The sequence below is a fragment of the Oryctolagus cuniculus genome, chromosome 5 (assembly GCF_051225735.1).
Source record: "Oryctolagus cuniculus isolate XC-2025 breed Fujian yellow rabbit chromosome 5, ASM5122573v1, whole genome shotgun sequence".
Lineage (NCBI taxonomy): Eukaryota > Metazoa > Chordata > Mammalia > Lagomorpha > Leporidae > Oryctolagus > Oryctolagus cuniculus.
In genome coordinates, this window is record NC_142871.1 from 4,867,031 (window position 1) to 4,889,115 (window position 22,085).

The 22,085-nt window shown below is 45.2% G+C and overlaps 1 long non-coding RNA gene across 1 annotated transcript in view; it reads right to left on the bottom strand.

Moving 5' to 3' along the window:
- Positions 1–8,446: 8,446 nt before the first annotated feature.
- The window catches only part of LOC149126384 (uncharacterized), a 127,762-nt gene continuing 114,123 nt past the window's right edge, over positions 8,447–22,085 (bottom strand). The window contains exons 3-4 of the long non-coding RNA XR_016233557.1: positions 13,411–13,506; positions 8,447–9,132 (exon numbers count right to left, since the gene is read on the bottom strand). This is a non-coding gene — a long non-coding RNA (uncharacterized LOC149126384). The remainder of the gene's footprint in view (positions 9,133–13,410; positions 13,507–22,085) is intronic.

Sequence of the window (22,085 nt, forward strand, 5' to 3'; positions counted from 1 at the left end):
AGTTGTAATCAAAACAGCATGGTACTGGTACAGAAAGAGATGGATAGACCAATGGAACAGACTAGAAACACCAGAAATCAACCCAAACATCTACAGCCAACTTATATTTGATCAACATCCAAAACCAATCCCTGGAGCAAGGACAGTCTGTTCAATAAATGGTGCTGGGAAAACTGGATTTCCACATGCAGAAGCATGAAGCAAGACCCCTACCTTACACCTTACACAAAAATCCACTCAACATGGATTAAAGACCTAAATCTACGACCCGACACCATCAAGTTATTGAAGAACATTGGATATCGGCACCAGCAAAGACTTCTTGGAAAAGACCCTGGAGGCACAGGCAGTCAAAGCCAAAATTAACATTTGGGATTGCATCAAATTGAGAAGTTTCTGCACTGCAAAAGAAACAGTCAGGAAAGTGAAGAGGCAACTGACAGAATGGGAAAAAGTATTTGCAAACAATGCTACAGATAAAGGATTAATAACCAGAATCTACAATGAGATCAAGAAATTCCACAACAACAAAACAAACAACCCACTTGAGAGATGGACCAAGGACCTCAGTAGACATTTTTCAAAAAAGGAAATCCAAATGGCCAACAGACACATAAAAAAATGTTCAAGATCACTAGCAATCAGGGAAATGCAAATCAAAACCACAATGAGGTTTCATCTCATCCCGGTTAGAATGGCTTACATTCAGAAATCTACCAACAACAGATGCTGGCAAGGATGTGGGGAAAAAGGGACACTAACCCACTGTTGGTGGGAATGCAAACTGGTTAAGCCACTATGGAAGTCAGTCTGGAGATACCTCAGAAACCTGAATATAACCCTACCATTCAACCCAGCCATCCCACTCTGGAATTTACCCAAAGGAATTTAAATTGGCAAACAAACAAGCAGTCTGCACCTTACTGTTTATTGCAGCTCAATTCACAATATCTAAGACCTGGAATCAACCCAAATGCCCACCAACAGTAGACTGGATAAAGAAATTATGGGACATGTACTCTATAGAATACTATACATCAGTAAAAAACAATGAAATCTGGTCCTTTGCAACAAAATGGAGGAATCTGGAACACATCATGCTGAGTGAAATAAGCCAGTCCCAAAGGGACAAATATCATATGTTCTCCCTGATCGGTGACAACTGAGCGCCAAAAAGGAAACCTGTTGAAGTGAAATGGACACTATGAGAAACAGTGACTTGATCAGCCCTTGTCCTGACTGTTGATGAAGAGCTTAATACTTTATCCCTTTTAGTATTTTTTTGTTCTACTTAATACTATTGGTTGAACTCTTTAATTAACACACAATTATTCTTAGGTGTTTAAATTTAACTGAAAAGAAATCCTATATATATTTACGGGTTACCATGCTTCATTGTTTCAACATAAATAGAGCTAGCTTGAGTAGAAAAACTATGTATTTTCTAAAGTATAAAGTTTAGTATTGATTTATAACCATAATTATAAAACATTACTCAGCTACTACTAATGTTGACATTTCTTCTTTTGAAACATTTTTCTACTTATCTGAGATGTAGATTGCCAGTGAGAAAGGGGACGACTGAGCAAGAGATCTTTCATTTCTTGGCTCAGTCCCAAAATTACTGCCACGGCCAGGGCAGGTTCAGGCCAAAGCCAGGATCCCCGAACTCCACTGGGGTCTCCCACATGGGCTGCAGGGGCCCAAACACCTCGTCCATCTTCTACTGCTTTTCCAGACATGTTAGCAGGAGCTGGGTCAAAAGTGGATCAGCTGGGACTTGAACCAGTACTCATATGGGATGCTGGCATCTCAGGTGGAGCTTAACTGTGCCACAACTCTAGTCCCTTAATTTAGACATTTCAGTACCTTTCTAAACCAAAAATTTTGGCAATAAACCAACACAAATTTCTCTTTATCATTATTTTTCAATTTTTATTTAAAATATTCCACAAATCTGAAATCCAAAATGTATGCTTTTATAGGTCACTCTTGGAAATATAAGACATATCTTCATGAGATATATGTTCCTCTGTGAGGCAATGGAGCATTTAAATACGACTGACTGGTCACAGACAGCAGACAACTGCTCACCATAAGAGATGATCCAAGCTCTTGGGGCAATGCAATACAGAAGCTATGACCTCTCCATTGCAAATTCCAACCACATAAATGCCTCGATGTGTCCTTTTTGAAGAATGTCTGGAATACATCACTTGGGGAAAGCACAAGCCACAGAAACCCATCTTCAATAACACACACACACACACACACACACACATGTTCTCTGTTCACTCAAGGATATCAGGATAAAGCCCTCCTCCCCAAATACTAACACTGTTCTATCTGAAATACGGAAAGTGAAGGAATTGTCTCTTTTTACTTGACATGTTTTACATGGTGTGAATGTTCACATTAAAATGCATCATTTTATTATTTCAAATAAGTAAAGCTTAATTGACAAACCTACATAAACAATTTCATGCCATCTTCAAGTGACTTATTAGGATGATAATTCAAAAAGAACACGCAGTTAATGAGACATTTTATAACTTTAAAAGCCATTCCCATTAGTTAGAATTCTGATACTTGTCTATTTCTATCACAAGTTAGTCTACAGAGTCCACAGTTAATGCAATTTCAGTGTGTGAGACGCTTTGCTCCAGACCCTCACACACTAAAGCATTTAATCCTCACACTAAATCTGTGGGATTAGTGTGATTAGCCTCATTTTCATAGGAGGAAACTGAAGCTTGGGAGATTAACTGTCTTGCCAAACTCTCATCTTCACAAAAGAATGGACCAAGAGGGTCCACTTGGTTCATAGTGACCTTAACCTTCACACCCCACAACCTTTCTGCTTTCCCCCACATTTTTCATTCTAGAAATAATAAAAAAATTTTCTGCATTTGCAAAATTTTATGAAATGTTGAGAGCTCAAAGATTAAAATGTCACCGTGATCAAATGCTGATCAGCCACTTATTCTAACACAGCCTCACAAATTGTTACTGTATGCCAACAAGCACTTTGTGTACATAACCCCTGCCAAAAGCAATCACTGGAGACAGCAGGATAAATGTAGAAAGTAGAAGCGGCATGAAGTCTTCATCTCAACAAAGCTGAGAGGGAAGCCAGAGTGGATTAACCACTGGGTAGGCTGAGGAGCTTCTATCGCCCCCAATAATTGACACTGCAAACTCCCTGTGGACAGGACCACAGGTTTTATCTTGATTGCATATCCTCCACAGAGTCCCACAAGATGGTGCCTTCAATCCTTTCATAAAGTGTGTCGTTGAAGATCAGTTGGAATGAGGCAGTTCTCTCCAGATGCAAGTGGAAGAACAGTGCAAGCCAAAGGCATTTGGACAGACGGAAGTCAGCACAAAGCTTGGCGTGCATCTTGACCCAGAGGTGTAAATACCGCCGGAACTCACTGTCTCACCCTTCTCTTGGTTCCACCGCTACTGTGGGAACCTTTCTCTGAAGGTCGCTCCTTTGTGGGGATGAGGCTCCTGCAGTGTCTCATTCCTCCCCAAGCTCAAGACCACAGAAGGAAAGCAACAGCCTCCTGCTGCGGGTCTGAGACTCACTGTGACTGAGCCAGCTTGGATGATGAGCCTGTTATTAAGGGTTGGAGAATGCTCTGGTTGATTGGCTCACGTCACACATTCTGGAGCAGGGTTGTGGCTAACTGAGATCACACGCAGGGGGCCTTGGGAGGAGTGGACTTTCACGGGAACATTCGGGCAGTCTCTGCAGAAGGGTGGAAGAGCCACTTGAGAGGCAAGTGTCAGATCTTCAGCCCAATCTAGGCACTGAAGTGTTGCCTGCTGAGTCACAGACACACATGGGAGACAGCAGGCCACAGCTATGGGATGGTACCACTGGACTAGCCTATCCATGGCAACTATGGCAGAGTAAACCCAGTCCTTTCTGTAGTGGATAAGAAAAGAGCAGCGAGGGGCTGGCGCTGTGGCGTAGCAGGTAAAGCCGCCACCTACAGTGCCGGCATCCCATATGGGCACCAGTTCTAGTCCCAGCTGCTCCACTTCTGAACCAGCTCTCTGCTGTGGCCTGAGAAAGCAATGGAAGTCAGCCCAAGTCCTTGGGCCCCTACACCCTTGTGGGAGAACCAGAAGAAACTTCTGGATTCTGGCTTCAGAAGATCAATTTAGTGTATACTAAGTAAAGATTTCAACAGTTTGCTCCCACACAGAAACACAAAGTGTAAAGTACTGTTTGAGTACTAGTTATAGCATTAATTCACATTGTGCAACTCATTAAGGACAGAGATCCTACATGAGGAGTAAGTGCACAATGATTCCTATTGTTGATTTAACAATAGACACGCTTGTTTATGGCATCAGTAATCACCCTAGGCTCTTGTCATGAGTTGCCAAGGCTATGGAAGCCTTTTGAGTTCACCAATGCTGATCTTATTTAGACAAGATCATAGTCAAAGTGGAAGTTCTCTCCTCCCTTCAGAGAAAGGTACCTCCTTCTTTGATGGCCCGTTCTTTCCACTGGGATCTCACTCACAGAGATCTTTCATTTAGGGTTTTTTTTTGTTTGTTTGTTTGTTTTTTTTTTTTTTTTTTTTTTTTTGCCAGAGTGTCTTGGTTTTCCATGCCTGAAATACTCTCATGGGCTTTTTAGCCAGATCCAAATGCCTTACAGGCTGATTCTGAGGCCAGAGTGCAGTTTAGGACATCTGCCATTCTATGAGTCTGCTGTGTATCCCACTTCCCATGTTGGATCATTCTCTCCTTTCTAATTCTATCAGTTAGTATTCGCAGACACTAGTCTTGTTTATGTGATCCCTTTGACTCTTAATTTTATCATTATGATCAATTATGAACTGAAACTGATCACTTTAACTAGTGAGATGGCATTGGTATATGCCACCTTATGGGATTGAATTGGAATCTCCTGGCACATTTCTAACTCTACCCTTTGGGGCAAGTCCAATTAACTCAACCCCTTTTAATAGCCAGGATGTCCATGAATTTTCCAGTTCAGGGAAAAATAGAAGCAGTATGCAAATGAAGTTAATTAGAGAACTAGACTATCAATGAGGAAATTCTGATTAATTATTAATCAACTTTATGTTCTTGAAATCTCCAAAGGTGACAAAATTATAGTAGCCATCAAAAGGCTGGTACCTGAGAATTCCAGTCTGGCAGCTACTCATTGCCAATTATGATTCTCTAACTAAAGATGGGATACATCCTTTTCTTTCCCTAAGGACTATTTGCTAGAACTTTGAGAGGTTGTAGACTTCAAATTTCAAGGTTTCCTGTCCTAAAACTAAAAAATTTCTTCAGAATCTTTACAAGGGGGTGAGTACTTGGTACATAGGTTAACACATCACATTTCCCCATATCCAACATGTGGGTGCCTGGGTTTAAATTCTCACTCCACTTCTGATCCATATTCTGCTAACGTGCACCCTGATGGCAACAGACGATGGCTCAAGTGTTTGGTTCCCTGCTCCTCACATGAGAGACGTGGGTTGAGTTCCGGGTCCCTGGTTTTGGCTTGGCCCAGTCCCAGCTTTGCGGGCATATGATAAATGAACTAACAGATGGAAAATGTCTCTCTGTCTATCCATTTCTCTCTTCCTTTCTCCCTTATCCCTCTCTCCCTCTTCTTCTCTGCCTTTTTTGAATAAAAATAATGTTTAAAATCATGGCAAAATGTAATTTAATTTATTAAAAAAAAAACTTAAAAAGAAAACATCTCCTTCCAACCTACAAAATGTCAAATGTAGATTACATTTGAGAAAATTTTCTTTCTTTTATCATTGACAGCTTTTATACAAATACAAACATGAAATTATGCTTCTTTTCATTTGGTTGTTCTTGTTGCAAAGAAATAGAAAAAAAATCTTCCAATAGAAGGTGGGATATGTTCCCTTCAAACGCTAGACAATGAAAACCATGAAGATCCCTCTAGCCCTTTAGAATTCCACATTTAGTCACTAAATACATTCATATGCATAAGGCTGTGCATGTCTGGGTATTGTACACATAAATCTAAGCCTTGAAGCTTCCTGCTTGCCAGAAACAGTGTAATCAATGCCAAGATTCCAATGCCAGAGTCACTCGCAGGTGGGTCAATTAAACACAAAACTATGCCATTTGTTGGCTGACAGGGGAAACTCCAAACAAGAACATGGCAAAAGACAGAGATTGTGCAAAGAAATTATATTTGTTTCTTTCTGAGACAGAAATGTTTCTTTGGTAGTTTTTGCCAAACATTTCACTTGAGTACCAGTTCTGGCTGAGACACTGCTGCATTCACTTCCTAAAATATGTTTTTCCCAATTTCACACAGGATACAAATGGAGCCACCCGTAATTTTCAACTGAATAAAACCACCTTCAAACATGGTGACCTCAGTATGATGTTAAGAGCCTCACCCTGGCCTCCTGTGGGCCCCCGGGGTCTGCCAACACTGCCAGTCCCTTCCCCACCTTCCTGCCTGGCCCATCAACTCCAGCACCGGCCCTTCTCCCTCAGCCATGGAGCCTTGTTTTTGAATGGAAGCAACGGGTGGGACCGGCACGGTGGCATAGTGGGTAAAGCCACCACCTATGATGCTAGATGCTGCCTGAGAAATTTGTCAGGGTAAGATTGTCTTGGGGCTTAACAGCAATATAAGGTATAGGTTTAATATCATAAGGGTTTTGAGCAGTGATTACTTCAGACTGCTCTCTTGATCCCATCTGAAGCCCCGTCAATTCATGTTGCTTGTCAAAGGTTCAAAGTGCTGACGAGGACCTTGTCCGTCAGCATGCCACATGCCAATGCTTCTACCCTGGATTGACTCCAGTCTCCAACTGCATGAGCCCAAATCCCCTTCTTGAAGTGGACCACAGTGAGTCTTGCTTGAATCACAGCTTGTGGATCCCTCAGGGCTCTGTCTCTCTCATGAGATCCCCAGGCCTTTCTACGTTGTGGTCTTCTCTCTGTTCACATTCCTCTCTTGTCTTCTTCCCTTCTCTCAAAGACCATGTCCAGGGGAAGGAGCCTCCTTCTCTGCAATCCATTCCTTGGTGTGATGATAATTGTACAGGTCAACTTGACTAAAGGATGCCCAGGTAGCTGATACAACATTATTCATGGGGGTGTTTCTGGAAGAGCTTCACATTTGAATCAGCTGATTGAGTGAAGGAAAAGATATACCCTTATCAATGTTAAGTGGCTACAAACCAACGTGTGGCGGGCCCAACTAGAAAAGGTAGAACTCATTTTCTCTTCCTGAGCTGGGGCATCCGTTTCTCTCCTGTCCTTGGTCATCAGAGCTCTGGGTTCTCAGCCCTGTGGACTCCAGGATTTACAGCAATAGCTCTTCCTCCCAACCCTTCTCATCCCCCTATCCCTCAGTTTTCATCCCATCAGCCTCAGACTGAATTACATCATCAGCAGTCCTAGGTCTTCCGCCTGCAGACAACAGACCATAGGAATTCTTTGTCTCCACATTCACATGAGCCAACCCCCATCATAAATCTCCTCTTATTGATCTATTTATCTACCTCAATCTATCTTCATCTCTATCTAGACAGACCAGACAGAGGCACATGTATAAGACAGACATAGACATAGATGTTGGTATGGACATAAGCGTAGATGTGCACAGGGCTATACATAGACACAGGAAAAGCCATAAGCACATATACAGGGAAATAAGCAAGACATACTCATAGGCACTGAGAATGCAGATAGGCATACACATAACAACAGGCATAGAAATAGAATTGGGCACAGGCACAGACATCAGCATGGGTGTAGACATGGACACAGACAGAAGCATCAACACAGGCACACACATAGCCATAGCCATAGACAACAGCCACAGGAGCAGACATACTCAGGCCTACATATAAGCATCGGTGTCGATGTAGTCACAGACCTCAGCATCAACATAGGCACACACATAACCACAGACGTAAAAACAGCCATCAGCACACGCCTGGACATGGAAACAGCATTAGCCACAGACATGCCATAGGCATAGACAACATAGGTGTAGACGTGAGAGTTGAATCTACTGCTTTGCTTCTCTGGAGAACTCTAACTTGCTGGGGGCCAAAGTCCTTGTCTGACACCTTAGACTACCACCACTTTATTGACCAACTGCCCTTCTTTGATGTTCCTTCTTAATTCTCTCTCCTCTGCGACCTTCTCATGCCCAAAACCTATTCTTCATTTAACAGCCTTGAAGCCCATAAACACCCAAATCCATGGAGCACTTTGGTGTTTGTTCAGCAGAAAAACATCCGTTGCTGCCCCTGCAGTCGCCTCTCATGCTCCTACCTAATGCTTCCTTTGTGCACTCTCTTCTTAAACTTCAGGAGTTCACAATGGGTTTGGTTTACTCACCTTCCTTTTTTCCTATTGCAATAAAAATAATAGCTATTATTTATTGAGAGACAAGCATTACTTACGCATTTAATATAAATCATTTAATATCATAACACTGCTGTGGGTAATTATACTACATGCCCCCACTTACAGAAGAGGAAACTGGAGCATGGAGAAGTACAAGTCCCCGCCCATAAGTTGGCACAGCTGGCAGATGACAAACCAGCATTATCTCAGGTGGGCTTACCACTGCACCGCAGCTGCCCAGGGAAGGAGAGACAGCCAAGAAGGGTAGCAGCAGCTGGAAGCCAAGGAATTACCCCACGGTGCGTCCAGGAGAGCAAAGCTGGCATGCAGAACCCACCATTTACCTGCTGCTTTCCATCTAATTCTTTCTCATGGTTCTTTCATAGATACTGTGTATCCTCATGTTCTCACACTGCCAATGGGGTCTCACAGGACCAGGAACCATCACAGGCGGCAGTCTCACAGAAACACCCAGGTTTCCCAAACACAGAGAAGCGGATATCGGCGTCATTGTAGCTTACAACCACAACATGTGATGAGCTGGGAATGTTAGACCAAATGGCAACAAGACGCTAAAATTTGACGAGTCTTGACTTTCAAAAGCAGCAATTTTGGGCCCTTCAATTCAAGAGTTGCTGCTCAGTGGTGGAGGGTGCTGCTGGACATGGCAGTGAGGGGCTCGCAGAATCCCCTGACCCAGAGGTCTGCAGAAGCGTCTTCCATCCCCGCTGCTGCCATCTGGGAAGGAAAACCTGCAGTCATTCATCAGAGGTACCAAAGAGGACAGAGACCACAGCTGGAGTGCACCCTCCTCTCCCTCTCGCAGGTCGAGAGAACAGAGAATTCTCCTTGGTGTGGGAGTCACAACCTCCCACGGCCTGCTTCTCTGCTCTGCGGCCCCTGGACACATAATGGGCAAAACATACCAAGTGCACCAGAATGTAAGCCTGAAATAGGATTGAGAAGCACCATGCCGTGGTAAGAACCAGGACCAGTGGAACAGATCCCATCCCAGCAATCTGACTGATTAATGGGTGACATGAATTGTAGCTCAGTATTGGCAGTCGTGGTAGTTAACACATGTCAGCACTTATTAGTGAGAATAAAATTATGGGGACAAGAGGTAAGATGGAATCAGAAAGAAGAATTTAGTGTGAAACAGGAATTTAAACAGTGCCGATAAATCAAATAAACTAGGAAGAAACACTACAAAAAGTTCAAGCAACCCCATTAATAGGGAATGAAGTACCAGAAGCAGAATAATTGAGTTATCCCAGAGAGGAAATCACATGTAAAGATGAATTTACAGCCCTGTCTTGCCTGATAGAGTGAAAGATACAACAAAGCTTTTAAGTGGGTGAGAAATATGGAGACAGAGCAAACAGAACCAGAGAACAGTGATTTCCATAGCAAACCACACCTCGTCTTATCAAAGATTCTCACTCGTGGTGCGATTCATCAGGAATCAGGCAGTCCAGCTGCTGTTGGATAACTGACAAATGGGAATCAATTAGCCAGACAGCCATTCTTTTAGGGATATAGAATAATGCCCTATCAGTGATTTCTTTAAGGGTCAAAGATAAGTCCATGTAAAAATAGAAAGAGTAAAAAAAGAACATGATGAGAAAACAAGATGACCCAGGGCTCTTTGCTTAATAGATTGTGAAGTGTGAAAGAAAGATCCCAGCTGAAGGGAGAGGAGGGAGCACAGGTCTGACCCCAGTCCATTAGCTGGAGTGGAACTGCACCCACAGTGTAGGAGCACAGTGCTCTGGCTGACCCAAGGGCTGCCCCACGGGCTGCCCCACATGCCCAGCCAGAGCCCTAGGGACAGGGACCTTGCAAAGGTGCGACGTCAAGAGAGGAGGCCTGGAGCTGGCACTTCGCATAGCAGTTAAGACCCATGCATCCCACCCGAGTGCTTGGGTTCAATTCCTGACTTCCTCTATTGGAGACCCTGGGAGGCAGCAGTGATGACCCAAGTGGCTGAATTTCTTCTGCCATGTGGGAGACCTGGATTGAGTTCCTTGTCTCTCTCTCTCTCTCTCTCTCTCTCTCTCTCTCTCTCAAAAGAATAAGGCAGGAGACTTGAAGAGGCTTTGTGTTCTAGAAATACACTGGCCAATAGTTCCATATAACTGCTGAGCACTAAAAATGTGGATATTTAAGTTGAGATATGCTGTGAATGTAACATGTTTACTGGAATTTGAATACTCAGCAAAACGAAAACAGGTTAAAATCGTTCAATGACATTTTTATATTAATTAAGGATTTAAATGATAATACCTTGGGCACATTGGGTAAATAAATGACTGTGTGTGGGGAGCAACTCGGACTAGACTAAGTTACTGGAATTAAGACTTATTCTATGCATCTGCTCTCCCACAATATGGCTCCGGGAGAGGAGGAAACAGCTTCTACACAGCTGCCTCCAGTTCAACCAATAAGCAGCAGGAGCTGCTCCTGATTGGAGGAGAGCAGCGTACTCGGCGTGTGGGTAGCAGAGTTGGGATTGGTGGAAGGGGACTATAAAGGAGGAGAGAGACAACATGCACCAGGAACATCTATCTGAAGGAACACCTGTGCAGCCCCCGAGAGAGCCAGCCGGCGGTGTGCCGCTCCCCTGCGGAAGTGGGGAAAGTGGCAGGGGGAACCGCCCTTCCATGGAGGTGGAAGGGACGGTAGCCAACCCGGGAAGAACCAGCAGCAAACCCGGGGATGGCCGAGCAGACAAAAGAACAGCGCAGGGTCCTGTGTCGTTCCTCCACGAAGACGGGGAGCGACAACTGTGGTCCTCTCTTATCTGGGGTTTTATTTTCCACGGTTTCTGTTACCCATAGCCAGCTAGGTCTAAAGATATTACATGTCCTGAGTAGTGTGATGAAACCCTGTGCTGTCCACAGCCATTCCACTGGGACATGGCTCAATCCTTTGTCCAGCACGTCCACACTGTACTCACTGCCCACTGTACACACTGCCCACACTGTAGTCAATGCCCACTGCACACTGTACTCACTGCCCACTGTATACACTGTCCATACTGTAGTCAATACCCATTGTACACACTATACACACTGTACTCACTGTCCACTGAATACACTGCCCACACTGTACTCACTGCCCACTGTATACACTGCCCACACTGTAGACAATGCCCACTGTATACACTGCCCACACTGTAGTCACTGCCCACTGTATACACTGTCCATACTGTAGTCAATGTCCTCACTGTCCACTGTCCTCCCTGTACTCACTGTCCACTGTATACACTGTCCATGCTATACTCACTGCCCACTGTACACACTGTCCATATTGCACACACTGTCTACTGTCCACACTGTACTCACTGTCCACTGTACACACTGTCCACACTGTACTCACCACCCACTGTATACACTGTCCATACTGTAGTCAATGCCCACTGTACACATGGTATACACTGTACTCACTGCCCACTGCATACATTGTCCATACTGCAGTCAATGCCCACTGCACACACTGTACATACTGTACTCACTGTCCACTATATACACTGTCCATACTGTAGTCAATGCCCACTGTATACACTGTCCAAACTGTAGTCAATGCCCACTGTATACACTGTCTACACTGTACTCACTGCCCACTATATACACTGTCCACACTGTCCATACTATGCACACTGTACATACTGTACACACTGCCCACTGTATACACTGTTCAGACTATACTCACTGCCCACTGTATACACTGTATACTCTGCCTATTGTATACACTGTCTACCCTGCACACACAATCCACTGTATAGACTGCACACTCTGCCCACTATATACACTGTCCACACTGTACTCACTGCCCACTATATACACTGTTCACACTGCACACACTGCCCACTGTAACACTTTCCACACTGCACACATTGCCCACTGTATACACTGTCCACACTGCCCACTATATACACTGTCTACACTATACTCACTGCCCACTATATACACTGTATACACTGTACACTCTGCCCACTGTATACACTGTCCACACTGCACACACTGTCTACTGTCCACACTGTACTCACTGCCCACTGTATACACTGTATACTCTATCCACTGTATACACTGTCTACAGTATACTCACTGCCCACTGTATACACTGTCCACAGTGCACTCACTGCCCACTGTATACACTGTCCACACTGTACACACAGCCCACTGTATACACTGTACACTCTGCCCACTGTATACACTGCACTCACTGCCCACTGTATACACTGTACACACTGCCCACTGTTTACACTGTACACACTGCACACACTGCCCACTGTTTACACTGTCCACACTGCAACACTGTCTACTGTCCACAGTGTATTCTCTGCCCACTGTATGCATTGTCCACACTGCACACACTGCCCACTGTTTACACTGTACACACTGCCCACTGTTTACACTGTACACACTGCCCACTGTTTACACTGTACACACTGTCTACTGTCCACACTGCACACACTGCCCACTGTATACACTGTACACACTGCCCACTGTATACACTGTCCACACTGCACACACTGCCCACTGTATACACTGTCCACACTGTACACACTGTCTACTGTCCACACTGTACACACTGCCCACTGTATACACTGTCTACAGTATACTCACTGCCCACTGTATATACTGTCCACAGTGCACTCACTGCCCACTGTATACACTGTCTACACTGCACACACTGCCCACCTGCCCATTGGTGAATAAGGAGTCTTCTCGGCTATCAGATCCGCTGTCATAGGTTGCAGTGTTTGTCCCCTACCCGTAGCCTCACACTTTGCCACAGGCCCACAGCGTACACCTCCTTCCTCACTTCACATAGGCACTGTACCATCTCACATCACCACACCCAGGGCAAGGACAGTACAACCAGCGAGGTGGAGAGGAGCACAGGCCACAGTCACATGACTTCCGTCACAGGACACTGCTGCAACTGCGTATGGCTCTGTTGTGCTACTGCTGTTCTTAATCCCTTACTGTGCCTGCTGCGTAAGCTGACCTGGCTCAGCAGCACGTGTGACCAGGAGGAAGCGTTGCACCCAGGGATCAGTGCTCTGCAGTTCCAGGCATCCGCTGGGGCTTTGGAAAGCGTGCCCTGCAGAGAACAGGACAGCACGTGTTATACGGTGAACGTCACCCCCTTCCTTCCGACTTTTGAGCGTGATCAGTAGAAAACTTGAAACTGTGCATGTCTCACATCGCTGGCTCACACCACGCCGGTCTAGAAACCAGATGCAGCCTGGTAGGCAAAGGCCTTTCTGCCTGCTCTAGAGGCAACATCCCCAGATGGCAGAACAAAGGAGTGGCTGCTGGCATAAGAAGGAGGCATCTCAGAGGGGCGCCAAGGTGACCCCACCCCTCTACCAACATGAGAGACAGCAAGAGCCCTGCACACCACACACTGTGGCTGCAGGCGGCCCCTGAGGGCAGGGAGAGCCGGCTTTGCCCCAGTGAGGGGCAGAGGTGACCACGGCCACCTTCAGTCATGAGACCCCCCAGGAACCCCCAACTACAGGAGGGGACCCAAGTCAGGAAACCGCATTCTCCTCCTGTGATGACGGCACTGTGTGTCCCAGTGAGCGTGTGGTGGGCAAAGGAGGCTTGTTTCAGAAGATAGTAAATCCTCATTCAGTAACCTGCTCAGGAAAAAAAAAACACTGAACCCTGGCAAATCCAGAAAACAGGCTTACATGACTTTGCTAAGCCTGCTGTAAGGACGGACCACAGACTGGAACCCTAAAAGCAGAATGCTCTCAGAGTTCTGGGGGCTGGAAGCCCAGGGTCACGAGGCAGCAGGTCGGCTCCTCCTGAGACTCTGAAAGTTTGCTGGTCACCTCTGGAGTCTGTGGCTCATGGAAGCAATGCTCTCATCACCACCTGCTCGTCACGTGGTGCTCTCCATGGTTACCCCGTGTACGTCTGTCTCTGCATCCAAAGCGTTCCTGTTCCCGTAAGGACACCAGTCCCCCCGGATCATGAGGCCTTCAGCTTAGCTTAGCCATCTGTGGTCACCCCTGCTGGTGACCACAGTCACATGCTGTGATTCTGTACTCAGAACCTTTGCCATCCCCTTCGTGGATGCACCTGGACCCCAGCAAGGTCGTCTGTTGGAAGCAACTCACAACAGTCATCTTAGACAGTCTTGTGTGTCAGTCCACAGAGAGAACTCTTCAAGAAGCGATCTGAACGTGGGCTTGGGTTACAGTTCTAAGCGTTAGTCAACGATCGCTAGATGATCTAGTTGTGTCTTGATGTCAAGGACCCGCATGGTGCAGTGCGCTTCTACATGGTGCGTGTGTGGAGCGGGGGCTGAGATGTGATCCTCAAATGCGCTCTCAGATGGCTTCTATCCAGGTGGCCCTCCTGTGGCCGCCGGTCAGCCCAGCTGGACTGCTGACTTGGACCTACTGTCACCCCAGCTCTGCCATCATCACGGTCATTTCCCACTGCGGAGCTCCGGCAGCTTCTTCAGCACCCTTCTCAGTGCTCTGAGCTCTGGAGACGCACGCGGGGATTCTGCACCTGTGCCGAGCACACAAATCTCCCGGGGTGGTCTGTAGCCCCTGTGTGTCTGCTGTCCCCTCTGCACACGGCTGCCCCCACGAGCTCAGATGGAGGGGTAGGGTTACAGATCTTGCAGCTTCTCGAATTTCTCTAGACCTTTCTTTGGGCCCTCTGTATTTTAAAGCTTTTCTTTCCTGAATAGTTCAACTCCCCAAACCCCCCAGGTAGCCTTGATTTAGCCACTAAGCATTCCCTGTCATTACAGGTTGTGCAGAGGTAAGCATGTTAGACTTAGCACGTAGTCCCACTCCTCCCAGTCAATCGGAGACGAATCGCATCCACTTGTCTAATGGCTGCACTGTTGATTCGGTTACAGATACTGGAAAGGGTGGCTTGCACCAGTGACGAGGTTCTTTTGGTGACGGCACGTGTGGCCACTATGGTCTCCCAAGGCACAGATTCCTCTTTATACCAGAAATAAGGATTTTTAAAGGGTGGTAAATCGGCTTCAGATCTTTCAGCACCTCGGGGTTTGCCTAATGAGAGTGCTTAGCAAAGCAAAGGGAAGCCGACTAGGGAGTGATGAAATATTCAAGAGGACAAAATAGCTCCACGTGGAAAGCGATAGCACGTGCCAGAGAACCGCCTACTTTCTGGGGCGCCTCACAACAGACAGAGCTATGGGAAGCAGGGCCTCCAGCCCGGGAGCAGATAAACCTTAGTCCAGAACACCTCCCCGGGGCCTCCTGCCGCCTGCTCTCGGATCCCGGCAGCGCTGGCTTCCCATTAAGATCAGGTTGATCTTTGGGGCTGCACGCCATTTAGGTCGTGTGTGTAACTAAATGAGGTTTCGGCTCCCTGTTGCCCCGGTCATGTTCTGTGCCGAGCAGATACTGGGCCCGGCTCAGGGAGGAACACGGCTATAAATCATTAAGTGTCAGAGCCTTTTCAAGTTAAATCCCTCAGCGCTCAAGCCCATCACTCACAGTCGGCTTGCCGAGCGTCAATTATGGAAATGCCTTCGAGTTAAGATTAGAGGTGCATTTGCTTATTCACTTACTTTCCATGCCGAAATTGCAGTAACTGTTTCAGGGATCATTTTGTGCTATACTATTTGGTACGATTTTCTTATGTAAAGGAACATTCACAAATAAGTATAAGCTCGAAGTATGTATTTTTGTGGAATCTTGCCCAGAATGAATCCAAAGAAAAGAAATGTTAAATTAACACCGATGACAAAACTGAAAACACCCTGGTTTGAACCAGAACTCCTACGGCACAGGCTGGAGAGATGCCGAGAAAGGAAGGCACCCCACAGCGCTCTCTCGACATTGCCGACAGCAGGCTCCCTAAATCCACACATCCTAATCCTCGTGGCTTCTCCTGGGCCTCTCGAAGCCTCCCTGTAATGAGCATTTTATTTAAGCCATTTTTAGAGATTCGAATGGAGTTCATTTCCTCCTACTTTTCATTTATGTTACTTTTAATCCCTTCATTCTGTAATTGCCATCTTGCCAGTCTCCAAGCAGCTAACCTAAGCCTTCTGTAAGCACTTCTTAGTCATTTTCCCCAGTTATTTACTACATTTTCTCTTTAGTCAGCTAAAGGAAACTTTCAAGCAATTTCTTCGCTGGATAACACTTTTCTGACAAGGCATTTGCTTTCCCGTTACAATGAAACAAATATTATTTTGCATTTTCCCCTCTTCAGGGGCGAGCATCAAATAGATGACAGCGTGATGGATGCCAGTCGTTAGCAATGATTTCTTTTTATCTAGGGAGAAGCATTCAACATTTCATTTGGTACAAAACAAGTCAGCATTGGTGCAGTTGCCACCCTTCTCCACCATCTTGACAGATTTCAATTTTGATCAGGACTTTGGGAACCCCAGTGTGGAGCCTGCTCGGAGGCAGTTATCCACTTAACCTACTTGTCGGCCTGCAATTTTACTATTCCAGAAATACACCTGTTACAGTAGCAGCAGCATCCCGAAATAAACAAGACTGAAAGGACCCCTTGAGCCCACCCTTGTCTGGGTAACATAATTCCATCCACAGAAAAGACTACAGAAAACCATTCAGTTATTTGTATATTTATTCTCCTCGGTGAAAATAGTATAGCAAATGTGACAAGTGGGCCAGAATTTGTCTTAACGACCCAGCAACATAAGTGCAGAGACATCAGCTGTCATTGGATGGGTATATTTGTGTATAGCATATATTTACTTAACTGAAATTATAAGACTAGAAGACATTGCCCTAAGCTTCAGAAAAGGGGGACAAATTGATTTGGCAGATAACATGATGTCTGGCTTAATGAAAATTGTCACATAGGAGCCAAGAGCCAGTTACAGCCACAACAGCAATGCATGCACCCGGCCAGATCTTGGAGGACCGGCCGCTTCCCGTGCCTATTTGTAATTCTCAGTGCTGCCTTTCTCACCTCACCCAAAACCACAAAGATTTTGCATATCAAGGGTGGTTATCATTATCCTGTTTCATAGAGGAAAAAAAAATAATGTAGTCCACCCTCTGGATCTGTGGCCTCCACATCCATGGATTCAACCAACCACAGATAACATGTTCCAAAACAAAAGTGTGTCTGCGCTCAACGTGTATATATCTTTCTTCCTCCTCATTCCCTGCACAGCACAGTCTCGCGGCTGTGTACACAGCATTTACACGGCTCTTGATTTGGATCTAGAGGTGATTTACCGCATGTGGGAGAAGTCCGTGCACCGTAGGCTGTTTTACATACGACACTTGAGCATCTGCGATTCGGTTATTGGTGAGTGTCCTGGAACCAATGCCCTGCCGACAGAGGTCACGTGGCTCCCCACGCCCTCCCAGCTGACCTGTGCTGCAGCCATGAAGGCTCATCTTCCTGTCCCACATCACCTGTAGGCACCTCCAGCCACAGCTCTTCAGTCTTTATTTTAAAAGATTTTTGTTGCTTCCAATTCTACAGCCTAGTTGAAGCTGATTCCAACCCTCCCACTGTAGGGAGGATTGTAAGAATTTGCACAGGTAAGTCAGGAATCCCCAAGTGGATTGATGGGTATGGATAAGACATACCCAGCCCATGAAGTACTGAAGGCCATGTGGTAAAGATATTCATTCTCCCAGCATGGTGCCCTTAAGAATATGCAGTAGGAAGGATACAGCTTGTGCCTGGGGGTTGGCTGCTCTAACTGGCTGCTTGCCACTGTTCCACGGGCAACCCGCTGGGCTATGAGTAATTCTCCACGGTAACAAGAACCCCGAGCCTAAGAGCATCTGTCTTTATCCATCTTCCGCTTCTGTGACAGAGTGCTTGGGACCATGTAATCTGTAGAGAATGGAGACTTGCTTTGACTCAGAGTTCTGGAGACTGAGAACTCCAAGAGCATGGTGTCCATATGTGCCCAGTGTCCGGTAAGGGTCTTCAGCTGCATCATCATGATCAGAGCTGTCATGTGGCCAGCCAGAGCAAGCTGCAGGCTCCCATCTCTTCTCACAGAGCCACGGAAGCCTTCATAGGAGCCCTTGTCTAATTCCCATCACCTGCAAATGTCATGCACTTGACTCGGGGATTGAGTTTCCAACACATGAATTCTGAGGGACAGACATTGGAGCCATGGCACCCTCAATGCTTCCGTGACAGCCTGAAATGGGAATTGATGACCCTGATACAACAAATAATGTGGGGGTACATACCAACTGTTTATTTGATATATTTTTAACTCAAGCATAAAGTTTGGGCTACAAATAATCTCAGCAGTTCCTGCCTCAGCGTGCACTTGGAAGTCTCCCAGTCCAAATGAGAAATCTGTTCCGAAATCTCAACCACCATCATATGGCGTGGAAGGTCTGCTTGGTGTGACACTTACGGGGCAGAGAGACTCAGCGTTTAGAGAACTCATCGCACAACCCTGCCCTTTCCTCTGACCCTGCACAGCAGAGTCCACTGAAATAAGAGGCAGACAGGACAGGAACAACAGGAGACCAGGTGGAAATGGATTAAGCCCCTCATCTACCAGCCCTATAGCTCTCACACTGGACCTTTTGTTTTGTAAAGATTTATTTTTATTTATTTGAAAGGTAGAGTTAGAGAAATAGAAAGAAACACACACACACAAACACACACACAGAGGGACAGGGAGAGAAAGAGAAGCAGAGAGAGAGAGAGAGGTCTCCCATATGATGGTTCACTCCCCAAATGGCCACAGCAGCCAGCTCTGGGCCAGGCCAAAGCAAGGAGCCTGGAGCTCCATCTCAGTATCCCACATGGGTGGCAGGGACCCAAGCACTTGGGCCATCCTGCAGTGTAGGATCTTAAATCCTGCAATCAAACTGAATCCAGTGATTCCAGATGTGGCATCCTTCATGCTGGTGTGACATCATTTTCTCCTTGAACCATAAAACAGAAAATTGTGGCAATTTACCCAAAAATACAACCAAACAACAATAAAGCAAAGCAGGTCTGTTCAGTTCTCCAAGTTGGTGTTTATCATGCAAGCTCCTGGGCAGAAACTGTGGTTCAGAGGGTGAAGCAACTATTTGTAATGTAGCATCCCACATTGGAGTGTTCATTTAAGGCCTGTCTGCTCTGCTCCTGACCAAGCTGCCTGCTAATACCCTGGAAAAGCAGCAAACAGTGGCCCAAGTCCTTGTGCCCCTGCCAGCATGCAGGAGACCCAGATGAGTTCTTGGTTCCTGACTTCAGCCTTGCTAAATGCTAGCCATTGCAGCCATTTGGGGAGTGGACCAGTACATGGAAGGTTTTGTGTGTGTGTGTGTGTGTGTGTATCTGTCTCCCTCTGTATCCAACAGTTTGCATTTCAAATAAATTAATAATGGTTTTTAAAAAAATAAAGCAAGTGGGGCTTTAGGCAGTCGCTGTGGGAGACTCCACACTCTCAGAGCTTCCTGGTTACTTGGTGGGGGACATTGCTGGGGAATCCGAGCTTACACTGAGGACTGCACAGATCCTTTGTGTAGACCTTGGGGCAGAGTGGACAAATAGCACTCAGACACTAGTCTCCTTTGAGGAGAGGAGCTCAGTTGAGCAGAATAAACCTCCTTTCTGAAAAAAAAAAAAAAAAGAGGATATTTACCATGCCAACCCTGGGTGTATCACCTTAGAAACCCCTTCACCACAGAGCACTGAAAAGCTCCCTGACCACACCCACCAGATGCCTCTAGATATTCACTGAAAGCAGACACTCCACTTATCTACAGGAGAATAGTAAAAAGATAAAAACCACTACAGCAGAAGAAGAAGGATAAAGAGAAGAATGAGAAGAGAAGAGGAGGAGGAGGAGGAGGAGAAGCTGTCAATGAGTATCTCCACAAATGCTGAATAACAAATGCACGAATTCAAGAAACAAGAATAAGGAAGATGGGGCCCGTGATGTGGTATAGTGGGTAAAGCTGCCACCTGCAGTGCCAGCATCCCATATGGGTGCCAGTTTCAGTCCTGGCTGCTCCATTTCCAATCCAGCTCTCTGCTATGGTCTGGGAAAGCAGTAGAAGATGGCCCAAGTCCTTGGACCCCTATACCCACCTCACAGACCTGGAACAAGCTCCTGGCTCCTGGCTTTGGATCAGCACAGCTCCGGCCATTGCAGCCATCTGGGGAGTGAACCAGCAGATGGAAGATCTTTTTCTCTCTCTCTCTCTCTCTCTCTCTCTCTCACTCTGCCTCTCTATAACTCTGCCTTTCAAATAAATAAATAAATAAATCTTTTAAAAAAAAGAATAAGGAAGACAATATGACACCCCCACAAGAACAGAACACTTCAATATTAGATTGTCAAGAAAATGAGATTGAAGAAATGCCAGAAATGGAATTCAAAAAATTGATCATAAGATACATAGAATTAATCAGAAGCAAATTCATGAACTACTGAAATCTGTACATGACATGAAAGAAAATCTCTCCCACAAAATTGAGATCTTACAGAGAAATCAAAATGAAATGAAGAATTCAATAGAACAAATAGAAAATGCAGTGGAAAGCTTTAACAACAGAATTGGTGAAGCAGAAGAAAGAATATCTGACTTAGAATAAAAAGCACAGGAAAGTATACAGTCAAACCAAAAACAAGAAAAGAAAATTAGAAAGCTAAAAACACTGCTGGTAATCTACAGTATACTATCAAAGAATCCAATATACAGGTTCTAGGAGATCCTGAATATATCCTGAAGGCATGGAAATAGGGAAACGATTAGAAGGCCTTTTTAGTGAAATAATAATAGAAGACTTCCCTAATTTAGAGAAAGAAAGGGACATCCAAGTACAGAAAGCACATAGAACTCCTAATAGACATGATCAGAAAAGATCTCCACCACAACACATTGTAATGAAACTCACAACAGCAAAACATAAAGAAAAGATTCAAAAATACACACGAGAGAAATGCCAGATTATATTCAGAGGATCTCAAATTAGACTCACAGTGGACTTCTCATCAGAAACCCTACAGGCTAGGAGAAAATGGTGAGATATATCCCAAGTCTTAAGAGAAAACTATCAACCCAGAATACTATACCCTGCAAAGCTCTCACTTATGAATGAAGGTGGAATAAAAACTTTCCATAACAAACAGAAATTGAAAGAATTTGTAACAACCCATCCAGCCCTGTGAAAGATGCTTAAGGAGGTGCTGCACACAGAAACACAGAAACATGATCATTACTATGAAAGAAGGTAAAGAAAGAAAATCTCACAGTAAAAGTTCAAAGGAAATTCAGAGGAAAAAGAAGGAATGTTTTTGGGAAAATGGCAGGGCAAAGTCGTTACTCATCAATAGTCATCTTGAATGTAAATGGCCTCAACTCTCTATTTAAAAGACATTTAACTTAAAAGACATCTTTTAACTCTCCAGTTAAAAGATACACATTGGCTGGATGGATTAAAAAACAAAACACATTTATTTGCTGCCTGCAGGAAACACATCTCACCAACAAAGATGCATGTAGACTGAAAGTGAAAGGATGGAAAAAGATATTCCATGCCAACAGAAACCAAAAAAGAGCTGGTGTAGCTATCCTAATATCAGGCAAAAAAGACTTTAACACAAAAAACTGTTAAAAGAGAAAAAGACACTATGTAATGATTAAGGGATTAATTCAATAGGAATTATAAATATATGTCCACCTAATTACAGGGCACCTGGCTGTTTAAAAG